At 37.2% G+C, this 17231-nt stretch overlaps 1 protein-coding gene across 1 annotated transcript in view; it reads left to right on the plus strand.

The window, feature by feature from the left end:
- Positions 1–17231, plus strand: part of LOC138175883 (membrane-associated guanylate kinase, WW and PDZ domain-containing protein 2) — a 1727565-nt gene that overhangs the window by 1310256 nt on the left and 400078 nt on the right. The gene's annotated exons all lie outside the window — the stretch shown is intronic.

Consider the following 17231-nt stretch of genomic DNA (forward strand, 5'->3'; position numbering starts at 1 on the left):
AGAAACATTCTCCTAGGACATTAAAACTAGGATATATACATGGATAAATAAGTAGAAGGTAAGTTAAAAACAGAAAAGAGAACTAACAGGTGAGGTGGGAAAAGGGAATCAGGGGAGACTTCCTGGGAGAAGTGGTACTTGCCAGGCATGCAACATATCTTACATAAAAGGAAGTAGATGGGAGAGGAATTGATGTGTTTTGTTTTGTTTTTAATAAAAACTAAATTTGTTTCTTTGCACTCTTCTCCTAGTTGCATCCTTTAAGGCCAAGCAGAACAAATCTATTTTCTCTTCTACACAATATTGTTGTTCAGTCATTTTCAGTTGTGTCTGAGTCTTTGTGATCCCATTGGGGGTTTTCTTGGCAAAGATACTGAAGTGGTTTGCCAATTCCTTCTCTAACTCATTTTATAAATGAGAAAACTGAGGCAAAAAGAGTTAAGTGGCTTGCCCAGGTCACATAGCTAGTAAGTTTCTGAGGCCAGAATTGAGCTAGGAAAGATGTCTCTTCCTGATTCCAGGCCTGGCACTCTATCCACCGTGCTGACTATGCCTTAAAAATGGCCCTTCAAATACCTGAAAACAATTATACTGTCCCACCTTAATCTTTTTTTCTCCTCAACGTTTTCCATTCCTTTAGTCTATCCACATATGTTATAATTCATCTAATAACCCTAATAACCTTCCTCAGGATACCCTCTAATCATTGTTTACTACTACTACGACTATTACTATTACTATTTCTGCTGCTGCTATTACTACTACTATTCATATGATCCTTTAAGGTTTGAAAAGTTCTTTACATAGATTACCTCACAGCAGCCCTGTGAAGAAGTTACTACAGGCATTTTCATTTCCATTTTAGAGATGAAATCAAGACTGAGATTATATAATTTGTTTATAATTGTCCTGCTACATAGTATAAAAGGCAGAATCTGAACCCATGTCTCTCCTGAGATCAAATCTAGTTTTTTCTGTAACAGTCATAGTGCCCACAGTACTCCAGATAAGGTCTGAGCAGGTAATATATTGGATTATTACTTTCCTATTCCTGACCTCTGTGTTTCTCTTAAGGTACCTTTCATTTACATTAGTTCTTTTAACTATCATATCACACTTTTTATTCATCTAGAACTTGTAGTTTTGTTCCACTAAAACTCCCAGATATTTTTAATACCAACTGCTCTCTAGCTATCCCTCAGCTATCTTTTAATTCAGAAATCACTTTTTTAAATATCCAAGGACAAAATTTAATTGTGTTACATTCGTCCTGTATCCATATGTTTTTGGTTCCTGACTTTAACATTCAAAGACTTAACTATCCCTCCTACCTTTGATTTATCTGCAAGTCTGACACCAGTTCAATTGGACATTCATTAAGAGCCTATTACGTGGATGTTACTGTTGATACAAAAAAAAATCAGAAGCAATTCCTGAACTCAAGGAACACATATTCTACCTGAATGTCTTTCTCCAAGTCACTGATAAAGATGTCAGAGAGTGCTGAGCAAGGCAGAAATCCCTGGAAAATTCCACTAGAGACTTTCTTCCAAGTTAACATCAAGCCATTAATAATTACTCTTTAATACTAGACAGTTAATCAGTTCAGAGTGCATCTAACTCTACAGTTAATTTGTGGGCTTCTCTCCTACATGAATAGCATGATGATGATATTGTTGTTCAATTATTTCAATAATGTCCTACTCTTCATGACTCCTTTTGGGATTTTCTTGGCAAAGATGCTAGAGTGGTTTGTCATTTCATTTTCCAGCTCATTTTACAGATGAGGAAACTGAGGTAAACAGTTAAGTGACTTGCCTAGGGTCAAACAGCTATTAAGAGTCTGAGGCCAGATTTGAACTCAGGAAAATGAATCTTCCTGACTCCAAGCCTGATACTCTATCCACTGTGCCACCCAGATCCCCTAAATAGCATGACAGGCTTTATTGAATGCTTGACTAAAATCAAGGTTAGCTATAACTACAGTAGTTATGTCAAACTCAAATACAAAAGGAGAAATTAAACAGTTCATAAAGATCTCTGCAGGCTTCATATTGACTTAGAAAAACCATATATTAACATTATTTATGTTCCATCATATTTTTATTTAGTTAGTTATTTAGCAGATGCACTTAAACCTGGTTGAGGAATGAACTTATGATGGAATGACCCATTCCTGATGAAACTATACTGCTTCTTTGTAATTAGCAGCACTTCCTTTACCAAACATTAGGAAACCGTTCTTTTCATAATATATTCTAGAGTTTTGGGCCAGTAATCAAAGTCAAGCTAATTGATCCATAATTTCTTGAATACATTCTCTTACCTCTTTTGAAAATAGATACATTTGTTCTCTTCTGGTTCTATGGTACCCCTCCCTGTTTTCAAATGCAATGATGAATTCTCTTGATGTCATGCCCACTAAGTGTTCATCAGATTTAGACATAGAGGGGAGTTTATTTGTCACAAAGGCCAAACCTTTCATTTTTTCAAAAAGAAAAACTGAAACCCAGAATGAGTAACATCTGAGGTCACACAGGTGGTAATAATTAGCTGAACTGGGGATTTTCAAGCCTTCAAATGATAAAGATGACAAAGATGAAGATGTTTCTTCAGTGATAATAATATCTGGGTGCTATAAATAAAATAGTTGTGAAGTCACTAAGTCCCACTTACTTCCCAGTCAATCATAATGTATATTGCATGTGTATATTTATCTGTGTGCGTGTGTACTACTTAAATATACCTTCAATGTTCAATCCATCCAATATAGTTCAGTACATTCAATGTTACTGGATTAATTTCTCATCATAAAAACTATCCAACAAATGTTACTTCTAATCAATTCACTGCATTTGATTGAAAGTGCCTGTAACTATTTTAGCTGAAATCCAAGGCACTTTTACTCTACAAAAAGAAAGAGAACAGATGTGAGACTTACAAGATGTGATCTTTATTGCATTTGCTTGCCAAGTACACTGAATAAAAACTTTCCCCCTGGTATAAATCTGTTAATCACTCTCTCATACCTAGTCAGCACTTTCCAATCTGGTTCCCAACAGGGAAATCCTTCTCTACATTTTTCTGTTCTGGCATATAAAGTGGCCAAAGGGCAACAGTCCCATTGCACCCAAGTTTTTGTAAATAGTACCTTTGTTTCTTTTGATCCTTAAGGCGTTTATGCATAAGTTGTTTTTTGTTCCATAGCAAAGAACTTGCTACTACTTTACAGGCTTCCTTAAATATCATTTACTGAATTAGACCTTGGCTATGTCTACACATCTGAAATGTGGGAGACAGGAATTCATAAGATTCAACAACAGCACCATTCCCCACACCCAAAAGTTTACTGTTTCATGTTCTTGTCATGTTACACAACCATAGATTCATTTTTTGGCTTGACTTCTAGATTGTCTCCATTTTTTCATTTAATTTTATATGCATGTCTGTGAAGAAGGTCTCAGGAAATTGACATACCTTTTATTATATGACTAATGGTGTAAATTGCACATGTATGGACAGTGATATAAGGCTAAAAAAGCCATGATTACTACTGATGGGGGGAGAGTAGGGTGGGAGCTGGTGGGGAGAGGTGTGGAACCAGGTTTACTTAGTTGAATTTAGTTCAAGAATTCTACACTAGATTTTAGCCATAAATCCAAAAGAACCATTCAGTTCACTGTGCATTTACTGAACACTTACTGTGTATGAGGCACTATGCTAGATACTACGAATACAAAATTAAACATACCCCATGACTTTACAATTCATTAGAGAAATAGTGGTGTACATGAACAATTTTGGTTCAGAATATAATGAGATAAAATCAAAGGAGAGATCTAAACAATATATAGCAAAAAATTTGAGAGAGGGAAAGGATGAAGGAAAACTTCCTGAAGAAGGCAGCATCTGATTAAGGCCTTAAAATATGAGGAGAATTTCAGCAGTTAGAGAGATATAAAGAGGATTCACACCAGGCATAGGGGATGGCCTGTTTGAATGCAAGATGGTGGCAAGAACAGATCAGAAAATGGGTTAAGTAGTCCAGTTTGACTAGAATGTAACAATGATCATGAAATCAGTCTAGAACTATAGACAAGAACAGAAATGTGAAAGGCCTTAAATGCCAAAGCAAGGATTTCATAGTATATCCTCTAGAATGTAGATTTTTGAAAACTGGTTTCATTGGAAATGACATGATCACACCTGTAAACTCCTGTTTTGGTGGGCATGTGGAATATGGATTAGAAATTGTCCACTAGTAATATAGAAGTATCAGCAAACCTTGACAACTGATTATAATAATAATAACAGCTATGTAATGATAATAGCAGTAACAGATGACATTTTTAAAATACTTTAAAGGCGGCCAGGTAGCACAGCGAGTAAGAGCACCGGCCCCAGTGTCAGGATGACCTGGGGATTGAACCGGGCTCAGACACTTAGCACCACACCCAGAAATAACGGGACATGTAACCTTGAGCAAGTTACTTATCCCCAATTGCTTTATTAAATAAATAAATTAATTAAAATAAAATAAAATGCTTTTAAGTTTTCAAAATGCATTCGATACCTCATGATAATACTGTTAAGATAAGTACTGCCAGCATGACTCTCCCTCTTTTACAAATGAAGAAAACAAGATATGCTGAGTGATGTGAAGCAAAGAATAAAAAATTACTCTGAAGTTTAAAGCCTAAATGAGTGGAAATACAGCAGTGAATCAATAGAAAGAGGAAAGTTGTGGGAAGTGAAAAGTGATGAGTTCATTTTGGGATAAATTGATTTGAGATATGAGCAAAGTATCCAGTTGGAAGCCTCCATCGGGTAACAGGAAATATAGATTTAGAGCAGAGGAAAATATGTTGGGATAGGTATAAAGATTTAGAAATGATCTCTACAAAGGTAATGTTTGATGCAATGGGAGTCTCTAGAGGAGAAAATGAAAAGAGAGAAGAGAACTGAGATCAAAGATTTGGGTGATGCCACTCTTGGAGATAGGAGGAAGAAGAACCAGGAAGGGATACAGAGACATAGTCAGACAGGCAGGAAGAGGACAAGGGGAGAGTAACCTCACAGAAGCCAAGGGAGGAGAAAGGAACAAGATTAAAAGGATAGTAAATGGAATCTAGGACTGCCAAAAGTTCAAAGAGAATGAATACTGAGAAAAAGCCATTGGGTTTGGCAATTAAAAGACTATTGGTAATTTATTTTTTGACAAACTGCAGCATTTGGCACCCCAGGAGAAAAGCTGGGTCAGAAGACTTATTACAGTGGCTTTGGAAGTGAGTAGAAGGAAGTTTAGAAGTGAAAAGAAGTGAAATGATAGCTTGCAGGAAGAGATGCAGTTAAGGGAAGGTTGTTTGGTTTGGTTTTTAGGACAGAAGATTTGAGAAGATTTGTATGTAGTAAAGAGGGGGATACTGAAGAAGCAGGAGTATTCTGTGAAAACAAGGTCCTAAACAAGTGTGAGGGGTTAAGATCAAGGTCAAAATAGAGAGATTAGCCTTATCAATCGAAATCAGTCCTCTTTAGAAATAATGTGACTGGCAATTGAATCTACTGCTGCCATAGATGAATTAGTAGTGTTTAATTCAATTAAACCAACTTTTATTGAACACCTGTTATGTATGAGGTTCTCTTTTAGTTTCCAAAGGGTATATGGCCTTATGGGTTTGATTTCTAGTCTATGATTCTACTGTGTTGTTAATAAAAATTATGTCTAGACATGGAAAGTGTAGCAAAGTTTTGAGGCATGTATTCAGATAATTCAAAAAAAAAGAAATAGCTTCAACCAGAGATATATCTCTGCTGAACATTTTCCCATATAATTACAGTAGATCAATTTATTTTACATGCATCAGTTGCATTTATTTTTCATATACACAGACTGTATTTGGTAAAACCAAAAGGATAGCTATTATTTGTATCCAGTCAGTATAATTCATATTCATTTTAAATGGTGATTTCATTAATTAAAGAACTCATCTCAGTTTTCAAAATTCATCTGGATTTTCCATATTCCATTATTTTTATTATCATGTATGTAACCCAATACAGGAGGAAAAACTGCATGAGAGTTAACTACCATCTTGAATTTGAATAGTAGTCCAGTTTATAGAAGCTTCATCCATACATATGGAGTACTTTTTGAAATCTTCATGCCTTGGGGTATTTTTGTGATAAATGAAGTCAGCTAACTCCTTACAGTTAATTATAGAAACTAAGCTGGAAACTTAAAAGTTACAGTTGCCATAGTAACTTTCACTCAGTTACATTTAATGTTTGGTGCATATTCAAGTATACATGCAACTGTAAAAATAGTTATTCTTATTACTATTGAAGGGTTAGTATCATTGTGAAAGGATATTTTTTCTAGTTCTACCCATTTAATATGTTTATAATATGAATTTAGCATAAAAAAAATCAACATGACCTATGTTGTTCACTATAAATCCAAGAGTCCTAAGGTATTAAATTCAGTTTTATCAGCAGTTCATTTTATGATGAAGGGCAAAAGCATCCACTCTGCATTTCAGATTTATATGTGCTGTTAGGAGACTCCAACAATAACTAGATGTTGTCAGACATATAAAGAGCCTACCTCTGGCTGATGATGCTTTTATGGATCTCTCATAACATTGATATGTACATTCCCTTCCAACAATACCAATCAAAACCCATCCTTTATGAATCTTGTTGGGCTCTTCCCATAAATCACCCCATAGGGAACCACCTAGCCTCCTGGATCCTGGAAGCCTTCCTCTAATTCTCTTGGCATCACATGGATAATAGTTATACATACTAGCTGTCTATCAATTATTCCTTATTTTAATTATTTAACCATCTTGTCTTTATTTTTCCAGGCAGCTATCTCCCTACTGACATCCTTTCCATAGCTTCCCCTGCTCAATTCTTCACTTGTTATGTATGGGTTTCCTGTTCACACCCACCATAATTCTTTCCATTACCTTTTGGGTGAACCTCAGCCTAATTCTTTGGAGACTGTAGAATCCCATCACACAGTTACGTGGCATAACTGAAATAATTGTGTGTGTATGTGTGTATCAGCCTCACTATCTTTAGAGAATCTCTCTTCAATTTGGATTTCTTCTCAAATGGTAGAAGGATTAATGTGGCATTATATTGCAGTGAGTGACTGACTATCTTATAACAGACAAGAAGCCAAAGACAAGGGGAAAGAAAAGAATGGGTCCTCTGTTGCCAGCAAGGGCATGTCAATTATAAAGCAATCTTGTACCATAGGTAAATTATTCAACTCTGACAGGAAGATAGAAATAAACTCAATTTCCTTATCTGTCAGTTCAGTGGGTTAGGATAGAGGATCCAGTTAAGGAAAGTCTATGATTCCTTGAAAGCAGAGAACTAGTCTTAGATGAGTGAAACAGAAAAGGTGATACAGTTCCATAGAACTGAATGTATTTCCCATTCATATGTTTTCTTCCGTGTTAGTTCAGCATTAAATATGTGATTTTTAGTGTATTAAAAATCAGGAAACTCAAAATTTCATTAATATTGAGAAGTGTTGGGGGGCGGCCAGGTAGCACAGCGAGTAAGAGCACCGGCTCCAGTGTCAGGATGACCTGGGGATCGAATCTAGGCTCAGACACTTAGCACCCACCCAGAAACACCTGGCCATGTAACCTTGAGCAAGTTACTTAACCCCAATTGCTTAGGGGCGGCCAGGTGGCTCAGTAAGTGGGAGCGCCTGCTCCGGTGTTGGGATGACCTGGAGATCAAATCCCAGGCTCAGACACTCAGCACCACACCCAGAGATAACTGGCCTTGTAACCTTGAGCAAGTTACTTAACCCCGATTGCTTAAAAAAAAAATGTGTGTGTGTGTGTGTATATAAGTGTTATAGACAAGCAGATGAGCAGGTGTGGTGTTTTTTAGTGGACCAACAGCAAAGCAGAAAGTTCCTGCCCCTTTGTCCCCTTCTGTTATCAGTGACAATGGGGACCTAGAAAAAAGAGAGTTAGGTTAGTGGCTTCATTCTCATAGCATCATAGAATCCAAAAGGATTTCAGAGGACATCCAATCCAACCCCTAGTGGTACAATAATAAGGTATCCTTCTAACCTTTGCTTGTAGCCTTCCAGTGATAGGAAACCTACCTCCTCCACAGATAGCCAGTTCTACTTGTTGAGAGCTCAAATTCTTAGGAAGTTTCTCCTTGTATTAAACCTAAATTGTTCCCTTTGAAATTTCTACTCATTACTTCTAAGTTATGCCCTCTAAGACTGAGAAGGAAAAGTATTTCCTCTTTTGCATGCTAGCTAGTTAATATTTGAAGGCAGATATCAAATTCACAGATAAAAAGGTGTACCCTTCCTCAATAAGGAGAAAAACCTTGGGGCTGGCCAATCTATGTAGTGGCTACCATAAGATTTTATCTCAGAATCCCCCCCATCATCATCATCATCATGATCATCATCATCAATATCAGTGAAGAGATCTGAAAAGACTAATCCTTTCTATGGTCAATTTCTTGGGGTTGACAGGCAGCAGTACAGTATTTCATTTCAAAATACTGGTATCTTGGTGTCTTTCCCAGAAAGTTCACCATTAAATGACCACTAATTAGCATCCTTTCTTACTCCATCTGCAAAAAGGGCAGTAAGGACAGGTTTCTAGTCTATGTAACAGCAGTCTATTTTTTTTCTAGCCTACATCAAAGTGATGGTGGTCCAGTACTTATCAAAGGATTAAGTTTTCATACAGATATGAACCAGAAATCTAACTGACACCACTCTTAAAAGGAGAAAAACGTGAGTTCTTTTAAATGAAGAAAAGAAAGAGAAAAAAACTGTAGAGTTAAACAGCTGTGACTTTTGTACAATTTTTTCCCCTATGTGAAATTATGTCTGCTGGCATAGATTTGGGTTTTAATGGCAGTTACACAATTTGCTTAACTAGCTAGGCCAGAAGACACAATTTCGTGGGACAGCTTTCATGCAAAGCTGTCTCCTCTGGCATAGTCAGGGAAGTAAAGCATATAACTACAGTTAAAATTATAGTGGGTACTGGCAGATGTGATTTTCATGTAAAGATTTGGGGATTTTTTTTCATGTGATACCACATCTGCTACTATAAAATGTTACTCATATGCAGTTCTAGGAAGAAATGAAAAATACTACATATTGAAATGTTAACGTGAAATGTAAAAAACAAAAATAAAAAATAAAGCATACTTACACTACACTCAATGTGGTGAATGTTCTGCAGTCATGATGTAGTAGGTCTGAAATCTAAGATATTTCTGAATTGTATGAGTTCAATATGCCATCCACAAGCAGGAACACAATATGTTTCTTTCCTCCATGCCTCAAAAGCCCCTTCAAATGGTTTCTGTAATCTTCCAAGAAAATAATATCTACCCTTCCCATGCGATAAAGCAAACAGTGTCAGCAGCATAAACCAAAAATATTACTAGTTTAAAACAGGCAGACAGACCCAAATTGTCTTTTTGACCTTAACTGGCTTGTTACTAGAGAATTTCTGTTTCCTTTCAGACTCAGAAGCTCATTTTTCAGCTCTTTTAATTTTTTCTTCAGCCTTCAATACAGAGCAGTCTTTGGAAGCTTGTTAAAACGGAACAAAACAAAACCAAAAAAAGAACTTGTCCCCTTTAATAGGTTGAACTAATGCAAATAATGTCAGAATTTTAATGCTTCAAGTCTTACAGAGCAATTTATATAAATTATCTCATTTGATCCTGAGGACAATCCTGTAAGGTAAATAGTACAGGTATTATAATGTGATTTAATTAGAATTATTTATCAGTAGCTTTCTAAACTGAAATGAGGGCTCAAGCTCCAGTAAATAGAGATGTCAGATGTAAGACAAAGGAATGTGGACCGAACTGCTGCTTTTGAACTTCCTACTCTCATATTAACCTTTTGGTTGGTTTGAGAAAAAAAAAGAAAAAGAAAAAAGTAAATCTGAGAAAATGCTGTTGTCTTACTGGATCCCTTGTTTCTTCTGTGGTTATAGTCAAGTACACATTCAACAAGGGTATCTTTTTTTTTCTTTCTGATGAATACTGTTATTTCCAAAATTCTCTAAATACATGAAATGAGAATTGCCCTGGAAAGGAACAGAGACATGGTGTAGTGGTCATAGTGGAAGAGTAGGAGGAGGAGGAGGAGGAGGAGGAGGAAGAGGAGGGATGTTTGCAGTAGGATGCCTGCCCATAGATGCAACCAGAATGTTAGAGGCTACCGGCTAGGTAGTGCATAGAGAAGCCAGTCATTTTGTTCTTTATACCTGAATGTTAGGACTGTTCAGTCATTTTCAGTTTTGTCTTACTCTTTGTGAGTCCTCTCTTACTCTTTCTTCATGAAGATACTGGAGAGATTTGCTATTTCCTTCTCCAGGTCATTTTACAGATGAGAAAACTGAGGCAGAGTTAAGTGACTTGCCCAGGGTCACACAGCTAGGAAATGTCTGAGCACATGTTTGAACTCAGGAAGATGAGTCTTGTTGACTTTAGGCCCATTATTCTTTCCACCTTGCTGACCAAACCATTAAATATCCTCAACCTGCTTTTCTTGTTGCTTATTTGAAAGAGAACAGAAAGAGTTGACTTCCGTTTAGAACAACACAGAAAAGTAAATTATTTCTCAAAATATCTTTCTCCTCCAGGCTGCCATATACCATTGTCACAGCTTATGGACAATTACTTTCAGTCTTGTAGTTTATAGATATTGGATGATTTGTGATCATTGCTTCCTTATCTAATCCTCTTAGCATAATTTTCTAAACTGGCTATGATATTATCTTTCTCACAGTCCAAACCAACCTTTTCTTTCCCCTGTCTGTAGTCTTTTCCTTAGTAATAGAAAGAGGAGAAAACAAACCTCGGCCACATCTTCCCTGACAGACTTTCAGTTAGAAGGCTTTTTCTACTTTTACCCTTAAAGGCTGGAATTTTCCTACCATTTCCTACCAAAAATATCAGTTGTGCCCCCTGCGGGGAGGGGGTGGGGGGAACTACAACTCTTTGAAGCTGAAGCTTCTCAAACAATGAGAGAAAGAGAGAGACAGAGACAGAGAGAGAGAGAATTAGCTGAGTGAGTGTTGTAGGTGGTTGTTTATATTTGGTTTCATCCTAAAAGAACTTCCACAACTACAAATTGACAGGTCGATTTGATTTTATAAAGAATATTTGTAAACACACAGAACTGTTTTCATACTTGCTAATAAATTACTCCCTTCAGTCCTTCTCTACAAAATTGATATTATATTTCTAGAATATATCATAAGACCTAAATATTAAATAAGCTCCAATGAAATGAACTCTAGAGTCAGGGAGACCTGGGTTCACATTCTTTCTCATCCATTAGGCAGAATGACCCCACGCACCTCACTTAATTCCCCTGTGCCTAGGTTTCCTTTTCTGTAAAACAAGTAGAAAACAAGTAATATGGAGCCTAGAAAATATTTAATAGGCTATGATCAGTCTATCCACAAGAACAACAACAACAAAAAGAATCACTATAATATGTTCAAAAAGAAAAATGAAAGTAAGAATAGATTGATCTTTGTTTTTAAGTACTTTTGTAAATCTAGTAAATTCTACTTAATCATCAGTCAGAGGTTATATAAAACACACACACACACACACACACACACACACACACAGCTGCATTGCTGGCATTGCCTCTTTGCCCAAAAGAAAAACAAAACCCTTTTTTGTTTATTCAGAGTCCAAAACAAACATTCTCATGTGTCCAATTTTTTTAAGGAGGTATGTTTCATTCATATATATATGTATATCAGTATTATAACTTCCAAAAGCTTAAGAGTAGTAGTCCTTATTTTTATATTAGTGTAGTAATCAAGTTAAAATTATGCTAACTTCTCATATGGGGCAGCTAGATGTTATAGTAAATAGAGTACTGGACTCAGAATCAGGGAAAACTCATCTTCCTGAGTTCAAATCCAGTCTCAGATACTTACTAGCTATATGACACTGGGCAAGTCATTTAACCCCATTTGCCTCAATTTTTTCATCTATAAAATGAGGTAGAGAAGGAAATGGCAAACCACTGCAGTATCTGCCAAGAAAACCCCAAATGGGGTCATAAAGAATCAGACATGACTGAAAGGACTGAACAACAACTTCTTGTGTATAAAATAGACCACTGGATTAGATGATCTTTAAGGATCCTTTAATCCTGGTGTCCTGTGATTATTTGAACATAAGAAATTTGTTTCTTATCATAGTTAGCATTTTTCTGTGTATTAGGCTACTTTGTGAATTTCTTTGTTGCTATACAGTATCTCATCCAGAATTTAAGAACTATTCATCTTTAACTCCTACCTTGTTTGATATAGGGTACCATGGCACTACTCTTTCCCTTCTTAAATTTCATATCAAAAATCCTATCATATAGGATCTAGAGTAAGAATGCAACCTTTCAAAAAGGCCTGTCTGTACAGAGGTCTATAGACATCAAACAGAGGCTCTAATTGTCATTAAAGATATAAAAGTCCTGGTTAATAAAGAGTTCCAGAGTCACAGTAAGGAGCTATATTTTAATCTGCTGTCTAAACCAAATAAGTTTGAGTGGGAAATTGCTTTCCATTTGTCATTATTAGAAAGTGACAGTGTTACACCCTCCTTTATTACAAGTGTTTAACAGATGACTTCATTTTTAACTACATGAAATCATATTATAATAAATTCACTTAATTGTATAATAAAGATGGATAAATCTTTTTAAGAAAAAAGTTTAGTTATCAACCTCAACATGTTCAAATCATTTCAGTATGATTGGATGAACTTTAAAACTATCAAGACGTCGTATCCTTTTCTCTCTTTGGGAGAGTTAGTCTATCCAACAGAAATCAAAAGAAAGGATATTTGCTCAGATAAACCAGCAAGATTGGTTCAGATTTAATTTAGTTCTTAAGAACTTCTCTTCATTAGGTGTCTGGTTTCTGAAGGCTCTATTAAGCACTAACTATTTGCTACTTTCAGCATGATAGAAGGTTCTAGTTCAAATTGCCCAGTGACAAGAACATTGATACACATAGACTGGAGGAGTTTTTATTCTTCCATCTTTATTTTCTACAATTTTGAGCTTTTGAATGTGGATATGTTTTTAGATTAATAAAAATCAGTTAAAATATTTAAAAACTTAGTTGAGTCTCTGTGATCAAATGTAAGTTTTTATCTCTAAAAGTTACTATTAACTCCTTTATTAACCTTGGAAAATAATATCTTTCCCAGACTATAATGGCAATAGAGCTGCCAACTTGACTACTCTAATATCTGTGTAAACCAGCAGTAGACTAACTTTGAAATTAGACTGGATAGTTATCAGAAGTCTAGGAACTCATAGCAAGACCTGAGTTTGTACCTGTTCCTCTCACCTTCCCGTTTTTATTCACTTACAGCTTCCCTGTTATCTGTAAAAGCTAAGATAAAATGACCGGGGTCCTTGTTGCTAAAGGTATTTCTATCCTGATGTTGAGGTTTAGGGTTTAGAGGTACTCGAGACCCTAAAATATCAACACACCAGCTCCTGCCGAATGAATTCGACTCAAGTAAAGTTTATTAAAGATTCACCATAATGGGTAGACTCTTAAGGGACCTAAGTATCTGTGACACTTATATTGAACGAGAAGGCCAGAATAATCTGAAACAGGATGAGTCTGCACTAGATTGAATTCTCCTCCCTATCATGGAGGCAAAATGGATCTTATATACAGAAAGCGTGTGGGAGGATTTAGGGATGGTCTGCAGGAGGAGTTTGGGGAGGGTCTTGAGGAGGAGTCCAAGAAGGATGTTTGATGGAACTAAGGTCAGACTCCAGTAATGGTATTAAGGGTGGGATATATCTGAAGGCTACCTAGAGATGAGGGACAATGGAGGGCTAGGTTGGGTTAAGAGTAACAGATATTTGGGCCTAGCTATAAAGAAAGACTTATAGCTTTCAGGCAAATGCCTCATCAAGTGGGAAGATTCAATCAGAGTTCAAGGGGTTTCCCAGAGCCTGTACCCCATCACTAAGGCCTCTATGTTTAGGCAGGGCCAGGCACTCAGAGTCTAAAGGTAGGACCAGGTTTGTCCAGAGGAAGAAGGGAAGTTGCACCTGGGACTGGGTCTTTACTCTTGTCAGTGATTGACAATATTAGAACTAGGATTAGGACTTGGAGTCTTCTGGTTTGTCTGTGTCATACTGCCTGCTTCCTTAATGCACAAAGTTCTGAAGAAAAACAACCAAGGGGCAAATTCTGTCACTTCCCTCTGCTTTTCTGCTAAACCTTTCCTCTCAAATTCCCCTGTTCTATCTTAGTCTGTTGCTTCATTGCCCTCTTGATAGCCAACACTCATCTTCTAAAAAGCAAAGAGCTTGAACCTATACCAAGTTTCAGTGAAACCTCTCTATAGGAAGCACAGGAAAGTATTATAAAGGATCTAGGCTGAGCTTTTTTTTTTTTATAAGACTTCTTTTATTTCATACCTGCTGTAGCCTCTCTTCTGGATCCCTACTAAATCAGAAATGTTCCCTCTTGCTTGTGTTTTGCCTTGCCCTTGGGAGTCACATTGGATACTTTAAGTATTCCAGGGAATCTTTTTTGGTCTCAAGATGAAATTCTTCTATGTCTGAAGGCAGGATTGACTTTACATTAGGAGAATTGGTTCTATACTAAATGGTAGCTACCTCTTCAATTCTGTTCTCTCTCCCTATTTTCCTTATCCCTCAAATTCCCATACTATCCCTCTGTCTTTAACTGCCTTTTCCTGTAAAAATTCCTATAGACTTATAGCTCTTTCTCTCCTGAACATTATTTCTGTGTGATTCCCAGGATTATACACGACCTTGGTAATCTTTCAACTTTACCTGGAACTTAAGGGCCATTGAGGATTGACAGATCTAAGAATGCAGGGAGCTGATAGGAAATGACCAAAGGGGAAGCCATCTGCTGATTTCAGCCAGTCCTTTCAATTGTGTCTGACTCTTCATGACCCCATTTGGGTTTTTCTTGGTAAAGATATAGAGTTGTTTGCCATTTTGTTCTCTACCTCATTTTACAAATGAGGAAAATGACCTACTCAGGGTCACACAGTAAATTTCTGAGGCCAGCTTTAAACTTAGGAAGATGAGCCCTCCTGAATTCAGGCCCAGCACTATACTTCTCCCCCTAGCTGCCCAAGCTGTCTGATGAGTGTCTACCAACTAGTGTGGGGTGAAAAACCCCATTTAAATTTAATCAAGAACAAGGAGATTTCTCAGGATAAAAACAGGAGATTTTTATTCTCTTCCCCACACCCCCCCCACATCTTCCAGGGAAGAGGGCGGTCCTCTCCATGGCAGATCAGGGAGAGGAGGCATGTTACAGAAGACAGAACAAGAATTTATACCACTGTCCCTTCTCCCATTGGCTGGGAGGTGGGCTCATGTCTTGGCACAGAAAATCTTCCCCAATGGCAAATAACAAAGAAAACCACACTATCCCCTATTGGCTGGGAGGTGGGCAGGGAACCAGGATATTGTTTGCATCCTTATTTGGCAAATGCCAGCAAGGGTGAATGTTGAAAACCCCTAAAGGGCCTAATGTTGATAAGGGTGTGGCAAACAAGAGTGGAGGTCAAAAGACTCCTGAAGAGGCCTAATGCTGATGTGGCAGCAGTAAAGAAGGGGGAAAGAAGAGGGAAGGGAGAAGCTAAAACTCCAGCTTGCTCCCACAAGAAAACTTATGGGCTGAAAAGTTTCACCTTTCCCATTCAAACTTATCTCCTGGACTAACAGGTAATCGAACAAATTGATTTTGCCTTCCTGTCATATATATTGCCAAATATAGATGTCATATAAACACTTTGAAAGGCTCCTTTAAGTTATGTACTGGAGTGTCTGAATTCATAGTGATGGGATATAGACTCTGGGAACCCATTGAACTCTCCTTGACTCTTCTCACTTGATCTGGCAATCACCCCAGGCCATAAACCTTCCATTATTGCTATTCCCAAATTTTTCACCCTTAACCTACCCTAGCCCTCCATGGTCTGTTTCCTCCAGATTGCCTATGGCTACTTCCTTGATCCCAACAAAACCCCATTTTCTTGGTTCCTGATGTGTGACCTCTGGTCACCTCAGACTACTGGACCACCCCTAGATCCCTCCCACAGTCTTTCTGTTTGTAGGATCCATCTTGCCTCCATGAAGGTACTCAGAATCAAGCTAGCTCAGATTCAGTATGGTATGCTTGTCATCACAAATGCTCAGATTCCTTAAGAGTCTACCCAAAGTGGCAAATTTTTAATAAACTTTGTTTTTCTTTGACTGAAAGAAGACTTGTGTCGATTTCATTCAGTCAGGACCCCATGTATTTTGGGGTGCCAAGTATCCCCAAACCTCAACAATGGCAGTCTTAACTCTCTGTATTTTGTATTCAATGAATTGACCTTAGAAAGGTCCCTTCTGGCCCTAAATCTGTGGTCTTCTTTTATATTTGCATCAGTGTTGCTATACATACAAATTATATGTATATACAAGCATGTTGCTTTAGATATACACATATAAAATAACCATATAAATCTATATGGAATTGATTGGAAGCCAATGGAATTAAATAATTTTGTCATTTCATAGCCTGATGACTTTGCTAGCATTTACATGGCACTCTTTAAAGTTTGCCGAGTACTTTAAAAATATAATCTCTATTATCCTCACAAAAAAAGATGGGGAGTCAGTATTGTTATTACCCCCATTTTACCAGATAAGGAAATTGATTTGCCTACAGTCACACTACTAGGAAGTATTTGAGGCTGGATATGAGGCTTAGGTCTTCCAAACATGACTGAGATGTTTGAGTTTTTTTTGCTTTTTGGAGGGGCAATTGGGATTAAGTGACTTGCCCAAGGTCACATGACTAGTAAGTGTTAAGTATCTGATTTGAACTCTGGTCCTCCTGATTCCAGGGCAGGTGCTGTATTAACTATACCACCTAGCTGCCCCCTGAGATGTTTCTTGATGGGAATGATAAGGTATATATACTAAGATGAATGTCCAGTTACAAGTATAAATTGTTCTACCAAACATAACTATAGAATTTCTATTTCTCAAGGTTATCTTAAGGTACATGAGTTAGTCCTATCCACAGTTATCAATCAATCAACAGCATTTACTGAGTATTACATGCCAGATAGTTTACTAAGTGCTGGGGAGGAGAGGAGAGGAGAGGAAAGGAGCGGGG

Source organism: Petaurus breviceps, unplaced genomic scaffold (genome assembly GCF_028583685.1).
Source record: "Petaurus breviceps papuanus isolate PSGF00001 unplaced genomic scaffold, PetGlider_PUasm1.0 79, whole genome shotgun sequence".
NCBI lineage: Eukaryota > Metazoa > Chordata > Mammalia > Diprotodontia > Petauridae > Petaurus > Petaurus breviceps.